Source organism: Piliocolobus tephrosceles, chromosome 7 (genome assembly GCF_002776525.5).
Source record: "Piliocolobus tephrosceles isolate RC106 chromosome 7, ASM277652v3, whole genome shotgun sequence".
NCBI lineage: Eukaryota > Metazoa > Chordata > Mammalia > Primates > Cercopithecidae > Piliocolobus > Piliocolobus tephrosceles.
The window spans coordinates 15,685,627-15,694,807 of record NC_045440.1 but is presented as its reverse complement, the minus strand read 5'-3'; the positions used below and the strand labels follow the sequence as shown (position 1 = coordinate 15,694,807).

Here is a 9,181-nt window from a genome sequence, read left to right as displayed (position 1 = left end):
AAAAAAAAAAAAAAAAAAAAAAAAAAAAAAAAAAAAAAAAAAAAAAAGAAATACAATCGATAAACTTGATAGAATTAATTGTTACTCTGGTCATTCAAAATGACCTCAATTTTATCCCATAATAAGAACCACTGGCAATTCTATCATGTTTGCGCTCTGCCAATTAGAATTACATAAACATTTAAAAATATCACTGCAATTCAAGACTTTAAAATGTGAAATAATTTGAAGAGCAACTAATTCAAAGGTAAGGGCTTCAATCCCTCAGAAACTGAACTCTGTACGAAACTGACCAGTGGTCCAGGAGAGCCACAAGATCTCATTCACCACCTGCGTCAATCTCACTGAGCACCTGGCACATTCTCACAGGGCACACAGCCGATGCTCGATACTTACTCCACACTGTAACTCACTAAACACTCAACAGTCCCATTTCGTTTCAAGATGATCAATAAACTGACTTCTTAGTAGTGTGTTATTCTTCTATCAATGCCTTCAAGAAAGTCCAGATCAATGCAAAATGCCAGGCCTCTGAGTTGAAATCGAAATCTCACTTCGCTTGGTGAATCACAGCCAGTGTGACTTCACTTTCTTGCCATAGGCTGCTGTGGAGCAAAAGTAAATTCCTCATGTGGCCAAAACACACCTGAGTGTTTCTGAGGCCTAAGGATGAAGGGTCAAAGCTCACCCCAGGCTCCTTCTAGGTCTCCCCAGAACTCAAGAGCAAAGATGTCTCCCAAACAATTGCTTAAATCACAACTGAATGAAAGAAACCACTTAAAACTTGCTGGTGAATTCAAACATAAACATAAAATTGGATTGTTTCATATGATCATTAAAGCAAGTAAAAAGTCCATCCAGAGTAGCCTAAAGTTTTGAGCTCAGGCTTTTCCCAGAGGAATTCATACCCACATTGATACAAATTATCACAAAGAGTTTCCATTTGAATTTTTATCAGGACAAGTACCTTGGAAAGTTGCAAACATTCTGTGAACTATGAGCGTCATGTATGAATAATAAGTACCCTTTGCTAGAACAGACAAGGTACATCGTGGGAGTGAATATAAAGTAAATTTCAGGAAGGAAAAAAAGGACGATCCAAAGAAACAGCCACCCTTCTGAAGGGGAAAATTTCTTTCAATAAAGATGTTTTTTGTCGGGCGTGGTGGTTCACACCTGTAATCCCAGCACTTTGGGAGGCCGAGGCAGGCAGATCACGAAGTCAGGAGATCAGAATCATCCTGGCTAACATGGTGAAACCCCATCTCTACTAAAAATACAAAAAATTAGCTGGGCGTGGTGGTGGGCGCCTGTAGTCCCAGCTACTTGGGAGGCTGAGGCAGGAGAATGGTGTGAACCCGGGAAGCGGAGCTTGCAGTGAGCCGAGACTGCGCCACTGCACTCCAGCCTGGGCGACAGAGCGAGACTCTGTCTCAAAAAATAAATAAATAAAAATAAAAATAAAGATGTTTTCTACTTGAAGAAAAAACACAAAGAAGAAATTTGTGAAATTTTTATTTACTAATTGATTTATGGAAAGTTCATTTAAAATTTTATTAACTTATATAACATTTTTAAATAATAATACAATGAACATGCACTCACCACCCAACCCAAGACCTAAAATGAATACTATTTACTGCCCATGTAAGAACCAATCATGATATTCTAGCAGCGTGTGGTGAAGAACTATGATTAAAGAACTGGAGCACCTGAGGTCCACTGAACAAAAACCTTGCGAAGTGATTCCCCTAGAAGAAATGGACTCATTCCAGGATTCCTTTAAATAACCTGCCTGAGTAAACTAAAAAATGTGAATCAATTTCTTGTACAAACCCGCCTCCACCCAACCTCTCAGGAATGATTATCAAAAATTTTCTGAAAGGTACATTCACAAGAACCAGGAACCTGGAAAGTGAACCAGTGATACTCAACTCCGTACTTCGATGGAAACCTTCCTCGTACAATGGAAGAGCAATATCTTATAGGAATTGAAATCTCCAGTAAAGATTCTTTTAAAATATTTTTTTCTTCTACTAGGCCAATGATAGGACATGAAACTGAATGTGTTTCTTCTAACAGAAGAACTCTTTCCTCTCTAATATGGAAGAGGCACAAATCTTTCCACTGTCAACATTTTTCTTTTATCAGTCCTTTTTCCATTCCAACGTGCAAGCCAAGATTGAAATCAACACTAACCTGTAAAGGCTCACTGCTTTCCTGCTGGTCTTCAGAGTCTCCTGCTGGGAGAAGCAATGATGGGAGTGGTAACTAAAGGGCTCATATGATTTCTCCATTCTTTTTTTTTAAGCCTCCACCTCCCAGACTCAAGCAATCCTCCCACTTTAGCCACAGATATACTCTCACCATATATACACACACACTTGTAGGAAGACTTAGGGAGACCTGATGAAGCCAAAATGGGTTAAGGAAAGAAGAGAATTTTCCCCACAACTGTGGGAAAAACCAGTAAGAATTAACAAGAGCATAAAAATTCTTTGTTGTGTATTGTTCACCAAATATTCCAAAAATGAATACAACACAGTCGGAGCTCTTTTTTTTTTTTAAGCTCCTGTTACAAAGGTCATGGAATGTTCTCGCATCACTTGCCTTCCCGATACTGAATCCCAGATTAGGCTCAGTTCTGCAGAGGGGGGTTAGTACACAGTAGTGCCAGAATGGGTGTGCGGGTGTTACTTTCATTTTTTATCCCAATTTATAAATTTTATATTTTATTTTTTGTAGGAGGATGGGGATACGGCGAAAAATTAAATTCATGACATTTGCAGCACTAGAACGCTCTAGCTTCACGATTCAGTCTTGGATGTATAAAGTCCTGTATCAAGAAATTCCAAGATTTTCCACAACACATCACATCCATACACACCCAGAATAACAGGGAGCCACATCTCTGAAAAGAGAGGTTCAAACTAAAAGTCTAAATAAGAACAGCAGAGACGTGACCCACATATTCGAATTCAGCCTTTAAAATAGCCTCATTAACTCAAATCTTTTCTTAAGTCAACACTAATTATACTCACCAGTAAGGTCAACATAATGGCAGCAGAGGGCTTTCTCAGAGATATTTAAAGTTTAAGAGTCCACAGGAGGCCGAGTGCAGTGGCTCATGCCTGTAATCCCGGAACTTTGGAAAGCCAAGGCGGGCAGATCACTTGAGGCCAGGAGATCGAGACCAACCTGGGCAACATGGCAAAACCCCATCCATACTAAAACTATAAAAATTAGCGGAGCATGGTGGCACATGCCCATAATCCCAGCTACTAAGGAGGCTGTAGCATAAGAATCACTTGAACCCACGAGGTGGAGGTTGCTGTGAGCCAAGATCATACCACTGCACTCCAGCCTGGGCGACAGAACGACAGAAAGAGACTCTGTCTCAAAAAAGAAAAAAAAAAAAAAAAGTCCATAAGAATGTGAAAAGTAACACTATACTACTTGCTTCCATAGATTGATATGTAACAGTTTCCGTTACTAAGATGGACGAGAGAAATTAATAGGTGACTCATGCTGTGATTACCTTAACTAGCTGGAGCCTGACGGAAATGAATCCCTAATTGGCTGTGTGTGTGTGTGCGCGTGTGTGTGTGTGTGTTTGAGACAAACTCTGTCGCCCAGGCTGGAGCACAGTGGCGCAATCCCGGCTCACTGCAACCTCCACCTCCCGGGTTCAAGCGATTCTCCTGCCTCAGCCTCCCGAGTAGCTGGGATTACAGGCGCCTGCCACTGCACCTGACTAATTTTTGTATTTTTATTTTTTATTTTAAGTTATTGGACACATGTGCAGAACACACAGGTTTGTTACATAGGTATGCATGTGCCATGCTGGTTTGCTGCACCTATTAACCCAATTTTTGTATTTTTAGTAGAGACGAGGTATCACCATGTTGGTGAGGTTGGTCTTGAACTCCTGGCCTCAAGTGATCTGCCCGAATTGGCTGGGTTTTGTCAATGTCATCCACAACATTTCCACACCCACAAGCACTCCTTCTAAAACAAGAGCTAGAAAGTCAAGTAAAAGGGAAATATAAGAGGAGTACGGACAAATTTGTTACTACTAGTGAAATCAAAATGTCCAGCACATGTGCTTTTAATGATGCAATAGTAGCATCACCTTCATGTATTAGAGAGAGCATGTAAATTACTTGCTTGCACGTAATTTCCTGCTGGTCTTCAGAGTCTCCTGCTGGGAGAAGCAATGATGGGAGTGGTAACTAAAGGGCTCATATGATTTCTCCATTCTTTTTTTTTAAGCCTCCACCTCCCAGACTCAAGCAATCCTCCTTGTGCATACTTGCACAGACAGTTCTGAAATTGCCTGCTTAGAAGTGGTGGTATTTTTCAACACAGTACAGCAAAATAAAAAACTACTCTTAAAATCCACCAATGGAGTTCCCCAAATGTAAACATAATTATAGAATCCCTCTAAAACTGGAGTTACACATTGTTTTTTTGATTTTCCAGTGTACAAAGTAGAAACTCAGTTTTTAATGAAGGAATAAATACATTTGAAGACATATAAAACATCTTTTCTCAAACTGTTGAAATCAGTGGCATTCACTCAACAATAAAGACATACTAAACATGTGTTATGTGACAGATACTGTATTAGGTACTAAAATGAAAAGTTATTAAAACAGAAGACAATGACAAGAACAATTGTTTTCTGTTGTCATTCAAGGCTGTATCTATATGGTTTTGAATATTCAGATTAAAGGTTTAGAAATGAGTTAACAGCTTTGATTTTCAAGCCCATTTAGACAAGTGCTATCACTTAAGTGAAATCTTAGTTAATTACGTTTTTCAGGATTCAGTTGGATGACAAAGCATTCAAATTATGTACCCAATACTAAACATGTGACTATTTAGAAATACATTCCACTGAAAGTTTTTTGATTTTGTTCTAAATGTTTGGCATCTAGTAGGTAGTCTGTAAGAGTCTTTAAAATCAATGTATTCATATCTACACGTTTGGGAAAATAAAGCAAAAAGCAACATGAAGGTGCTTTCAAGATTCTGTTGTGAAAGTTGTTCACTAAAGGGCACCAAAGTAAAACCAGCAGATGGCTCTGAACACACAGAGAGAGAAGCGGGGAGAGAGAATGGAGGGAAGGGGGGGAGAGATTGACAGGAAGAAAGAAGGGAGGGAGAGAGGTAGGGAGAAGGAGGGAAGGAGGGAAAGTGAGGGAAAGAGGGGAAATGAGGGAGAGAGAGGGAGAGGGAAAAATAAAACAAGGGAAGACAGAGGCTAGGCTAAATAGAGAAGTTGCCAGAGGACTTCTGGGAAAAAACATTTGAAAAGGAAGGACTGAAAAGAGAAGAAATGGGCACAACGAGACTCCGGGTCTGGCCATAACAGCCAGGAGAAACAAGGGCTTAAGCCAGGAGACCTGAAAAGAGAACAGAAGGTAGACCACCTAGAATGGGGACAAAGTATTTCCACTTTGCAAAGGTGAATGTGTTTGCAGTGCAAAGCAAGAAATGTGAACTTTAAAATTCTCCAGGCACATGTGTTCAAATGGCAAAGATATATGGGAATACAAGATGAAAAACTCCAGGGTAAAATTAGGCTTTTTAAATTGCCACAGCTCCCCTGTCTCCCCGGCTAGCTTCTATTCGCCTTCACAGTCTCCTAAGCCCAGTGACAGGACAGCTCTGGAATGATTAGAGATTCTGGAATGAAAAGAGCTATCCCCACTGCTTATGAGGCCAAGGATTCTGCAAACTGGATCCCTGCAGATACCACAGCGCTTTACTCTGGTCTCCAAGGCCATGGCACACCCTAAAAGATTAAAATGCCTTAAGGTAAATGACCATTCCCAGATGAAGGCACAGCATGGAAACAAAGTGTGGGCCAAGGGAGGAAACTTCAAAAATCACAATAAAGTGCACTCTCAGATTCAATTCAGAGCGGGCAACTAGCAACTTTGTAGTAAAAGGAGGGGGAAAAACTAGTGTGTTCTGCACAGAGAGATCATTTCATGTGACGCTTCAGTGCAATTAAAATAAAAAAGGATTTACTAATTACAAAGCAATCCTAACAAGGTACATAACTGATGTATAATATTCACATCCTATACATCTACTAGAGAAAGATTACAAACACAAATGTTTCGCCTTCCGGAGGAGATAATTATTAAGTTTTAAACACTGGTTCAGGCAAGAATGAAAAAGTATCAAGTCAAGACCACATACATTCTAATTTTATAACCCAGGCCGCCCTGGACAGGATTCAGAGAGCTTTTATTTGAATAAGATCTGACGATATCCCCTCATTAAAAGGATTAGCGCTTCTGCACAAACGTCCAGATAAATCTTATTACTGGTCCAAAATTAGTCACCTAAAGGCTTTAGACACTTTCGCATAAATATTTACAACTCTGAAGAGGCTGAGTACTTTTCCTCTTGAAATCCAGGCACTATATCCACTTCAAAAGCCACGTATGATTGTGACTTTTGCTGAGCATATTGCTTTTCAACGAGTTGAAGATACAATCTCTCAATACCTTACTCCATAGACTAGATGTAAGCGTCAGAAGAGGATCGAAAGAAAGTTTTCCAGGCGCACAGGTACTCTGGGGTGAGCGGTACGGAGATTCTCTAAGCCTCAAGAACAGCGTTTCATGAAATGGGCTTCATGAAACCGACTTAAAAATACTGCCCAAGTCAAACGGATTTTAAAAGGCACCTAGTTACTTTAAAATATCCGATACAAACACCAAGATGGGCCATTTTACCAGGTCCCCTGCAGAACGTGAAGGGGCTTCCAGCGCTCCAAGCCGGGTTTCTAATTTAAGCCAAGAACCCCAAGGGAGCGATGGCGACTTCGGGGACCCCGGCAGCGTGCAGGTCCGGGAGGTTCAGCCTACCCACCCGGAGAGGGGTGCGCCGAACCCCCTGGAAAGACTCAAGGGTCCCCGCGAAGTCGCCGTACCAGCCCCTCTCCCAGTTTCAGGGGTCACCGAAGTCCCCGGGCAAAGCCGACTGTACGGGGACCAGACGAGCCGAGGCGCACCCCGGGACGCAGCCCCGAGGACGAGGGTCCGCGGCTTCAGCCCCAGCCCACGGTCCCGGGACTCCCCGCCGAAAAGTCGCTGGAGTGCGGCCTCCGCGCAGCTGCGCGCAGCTGGACCCGTCCCTGGCCGCCCGCGCCCCGCTTCTTCCCCGCCGGCCCCAGCGCCCGGACCGCCGTCCGCCCGCGGCCTCTCGGCGGGGCGGGAGACCTGGCAACTTACTGGGGCTGCGCTGGCGGCCGCGCCGAGAAGGCGGCGGTAGGCTGGCGGCTGGAACGCGTCGGGGGCCCGCGGCTGGGGAGGCTGGAGCAGCGGCCGCCGCCTCGCTGGTCCCGCGAACAGGAGCACTCGCCGGCCGCGCTGCAGAAGGCGGGCTGGGCACGTGGGCTCCACTCTGGGTAGTCGCCCGGGGCGGGGGCGGGGGCGGGGGCGGGGGCGGGGCCGGGCGGTGCCTCCTACAGCCTACCCCGCGCTCCCGGAACGCGACCCGGAGCCCGCCTCCCGCCGGGCCCCGGCCGCGCTGGCCAATCCCCGGGGTGGGCGGTGTGCGGCTCCGCGGGGTTTGCCTGGAGCCGGGCACACGTGAGCGGGCGCTGGCCCCGGGCTAGGCCGGCGGTCGCTGGCGGGAGAAGCGGAGCTGCGCGCGAGGACAAAATTCGTCCTCTCCTTGGAGGACGAAACCTCGAGGGCATTTCCGAATCTTCTAAGCAGAGTTCTAAGTGGGGTTTTGGTCCCCGCGTTTACTGTTCATTCTAGACAGATTTTGGAAATAAGAAAATAATAATAAAATACAATAATAGCAATGATAAATAGAAACCCAGATGGATGTGCTTTGTCAAATGCAACCTAAACGTTGATAAATAATGTGCAGTTGCTATTTTGGAAGACTCCAGTAGCATGAATAGGTAGTCACGACTGTTTGGGGGTGGGTTTATAGGATATGGCGTTATTTCCAGGGGAGCAAGAGCAGAAGTTACACAATCAGGGTTTCTCCTACTGTGCTATTGTTTACTTTAGGAGTCTCTGATAAGATTAAAGTCACAGTGTGAAAGCCTGTTAATTTTAATCCAATACGAAGCGAAACACGCACTGAATTGAACAATAAGTGTGTGTGTGTGTGTGGTTTGTCTTTAGAGACAGAGTCTGTCGCCCAGGCTGGAGGGCAGTGACACGATCGAGGCTCACTGGAGCCTCGACCTCCTAGGCTCAAGCGATCCTCTCGCCTCAGCCTCCCGAAGTGCTGGGAATTACAGGCTTGAGTCACCACGCCCGGCCTATTACTATTTTTGTTTGACAGAAAGGCCCACCTTACTTTGCTTAGTATTTGGGTAAACGTCCCTTTAACCCACCTACTAGTAATAACTTTAGCAAAGTGCCGGGTTCGTGTTGCTGCCTCACAGTACATACACAGTTTTAATGTGGTATTCTAAATCATTCTTAACTTCAAGACATATTTCCCCAAGATAATCTAATAAATGGTGTGGACTTCATTCCAGAAGATAGCACACATACACAAAATCCCAATTACTATTTTCAGAGCTCATGCACCTCAGGACGCTATCCATGGATTTCATCAAAAACCGGAAGTGTAGGCCGGGCGTGGTGGCTCACCCCTGTAATCCCAGCACTTTGGGACGCCGAGGCGGGCGGATCACCTGAGGTCAGGAGTTCGAGACCAGTCTGGCCAACGTGGTAAAACTCCGTCTCTACAAAAAATACAAAAATTACCCGGGCACGGTGGCAGGTGCCCCTAACCCCAGCTACTTGGGAGGTTGAGGCAGGAGAATCGCTTGAGCCCAGGAGGCAGAGGTTGCAATGAGTCGAGATAGCGCCACTACAGTCCAGCTTGGGTCACAGAGTGAGATTCCATTTCAAAAACAAAAACAAGTGAACAAAAAAACTGAAAGTTTAAACAGCACTGTGATTACAAAGATGTTATGTGACAGACTAAATGTCTTAAGTAATAGAGACTGTCAAAGTAAACTTATTTCTACAGTCAAAAAAATTCCTTATGCAAATTAGCATTAATAACATTAAGACAAATGACTCATGTGGACTTTTAACACCAGATTCCTCCTCAATCCCACAGCTAGGAGGCGTTGTTCAAGGGAGTGATGACTGAAGACACTTTGTCTAATTTCTTTTTTTTT

General features: G+C 44.1%; 1 protein-coding gene across 3 annotated transcripts in view; it reads right to left on the bottom strand.

Annotated features, from left to right (window-relative positions):
- Positions 1–7,395, bottom strand: part of SLC7A2 (solute carrier family 7 member 2) — a 73,880-nt gene extending 66,485 nt beyond the window's left edge. For 2 of the 3 annotated variants that reach the window (XM_031935840.1, XM_031935841.1), the window contains exons 1-2: positions 7,254–7,395; positions 2,200–2,243 (exon numbers count right to left, since the gene is read on the bottom strand). The gene's annotated coding sequence lies outside the window, so the exon portion shown is untranslated. The remainder of the gene's footprint in view (positions 1–2,199; positions 2,244–7,253) is intronic. The other variant, XM_023216617.3, reaches the window with a different exon arrangement.
- Positions 7,396–9,181: the final 1,786 nt, after the last annotated feature.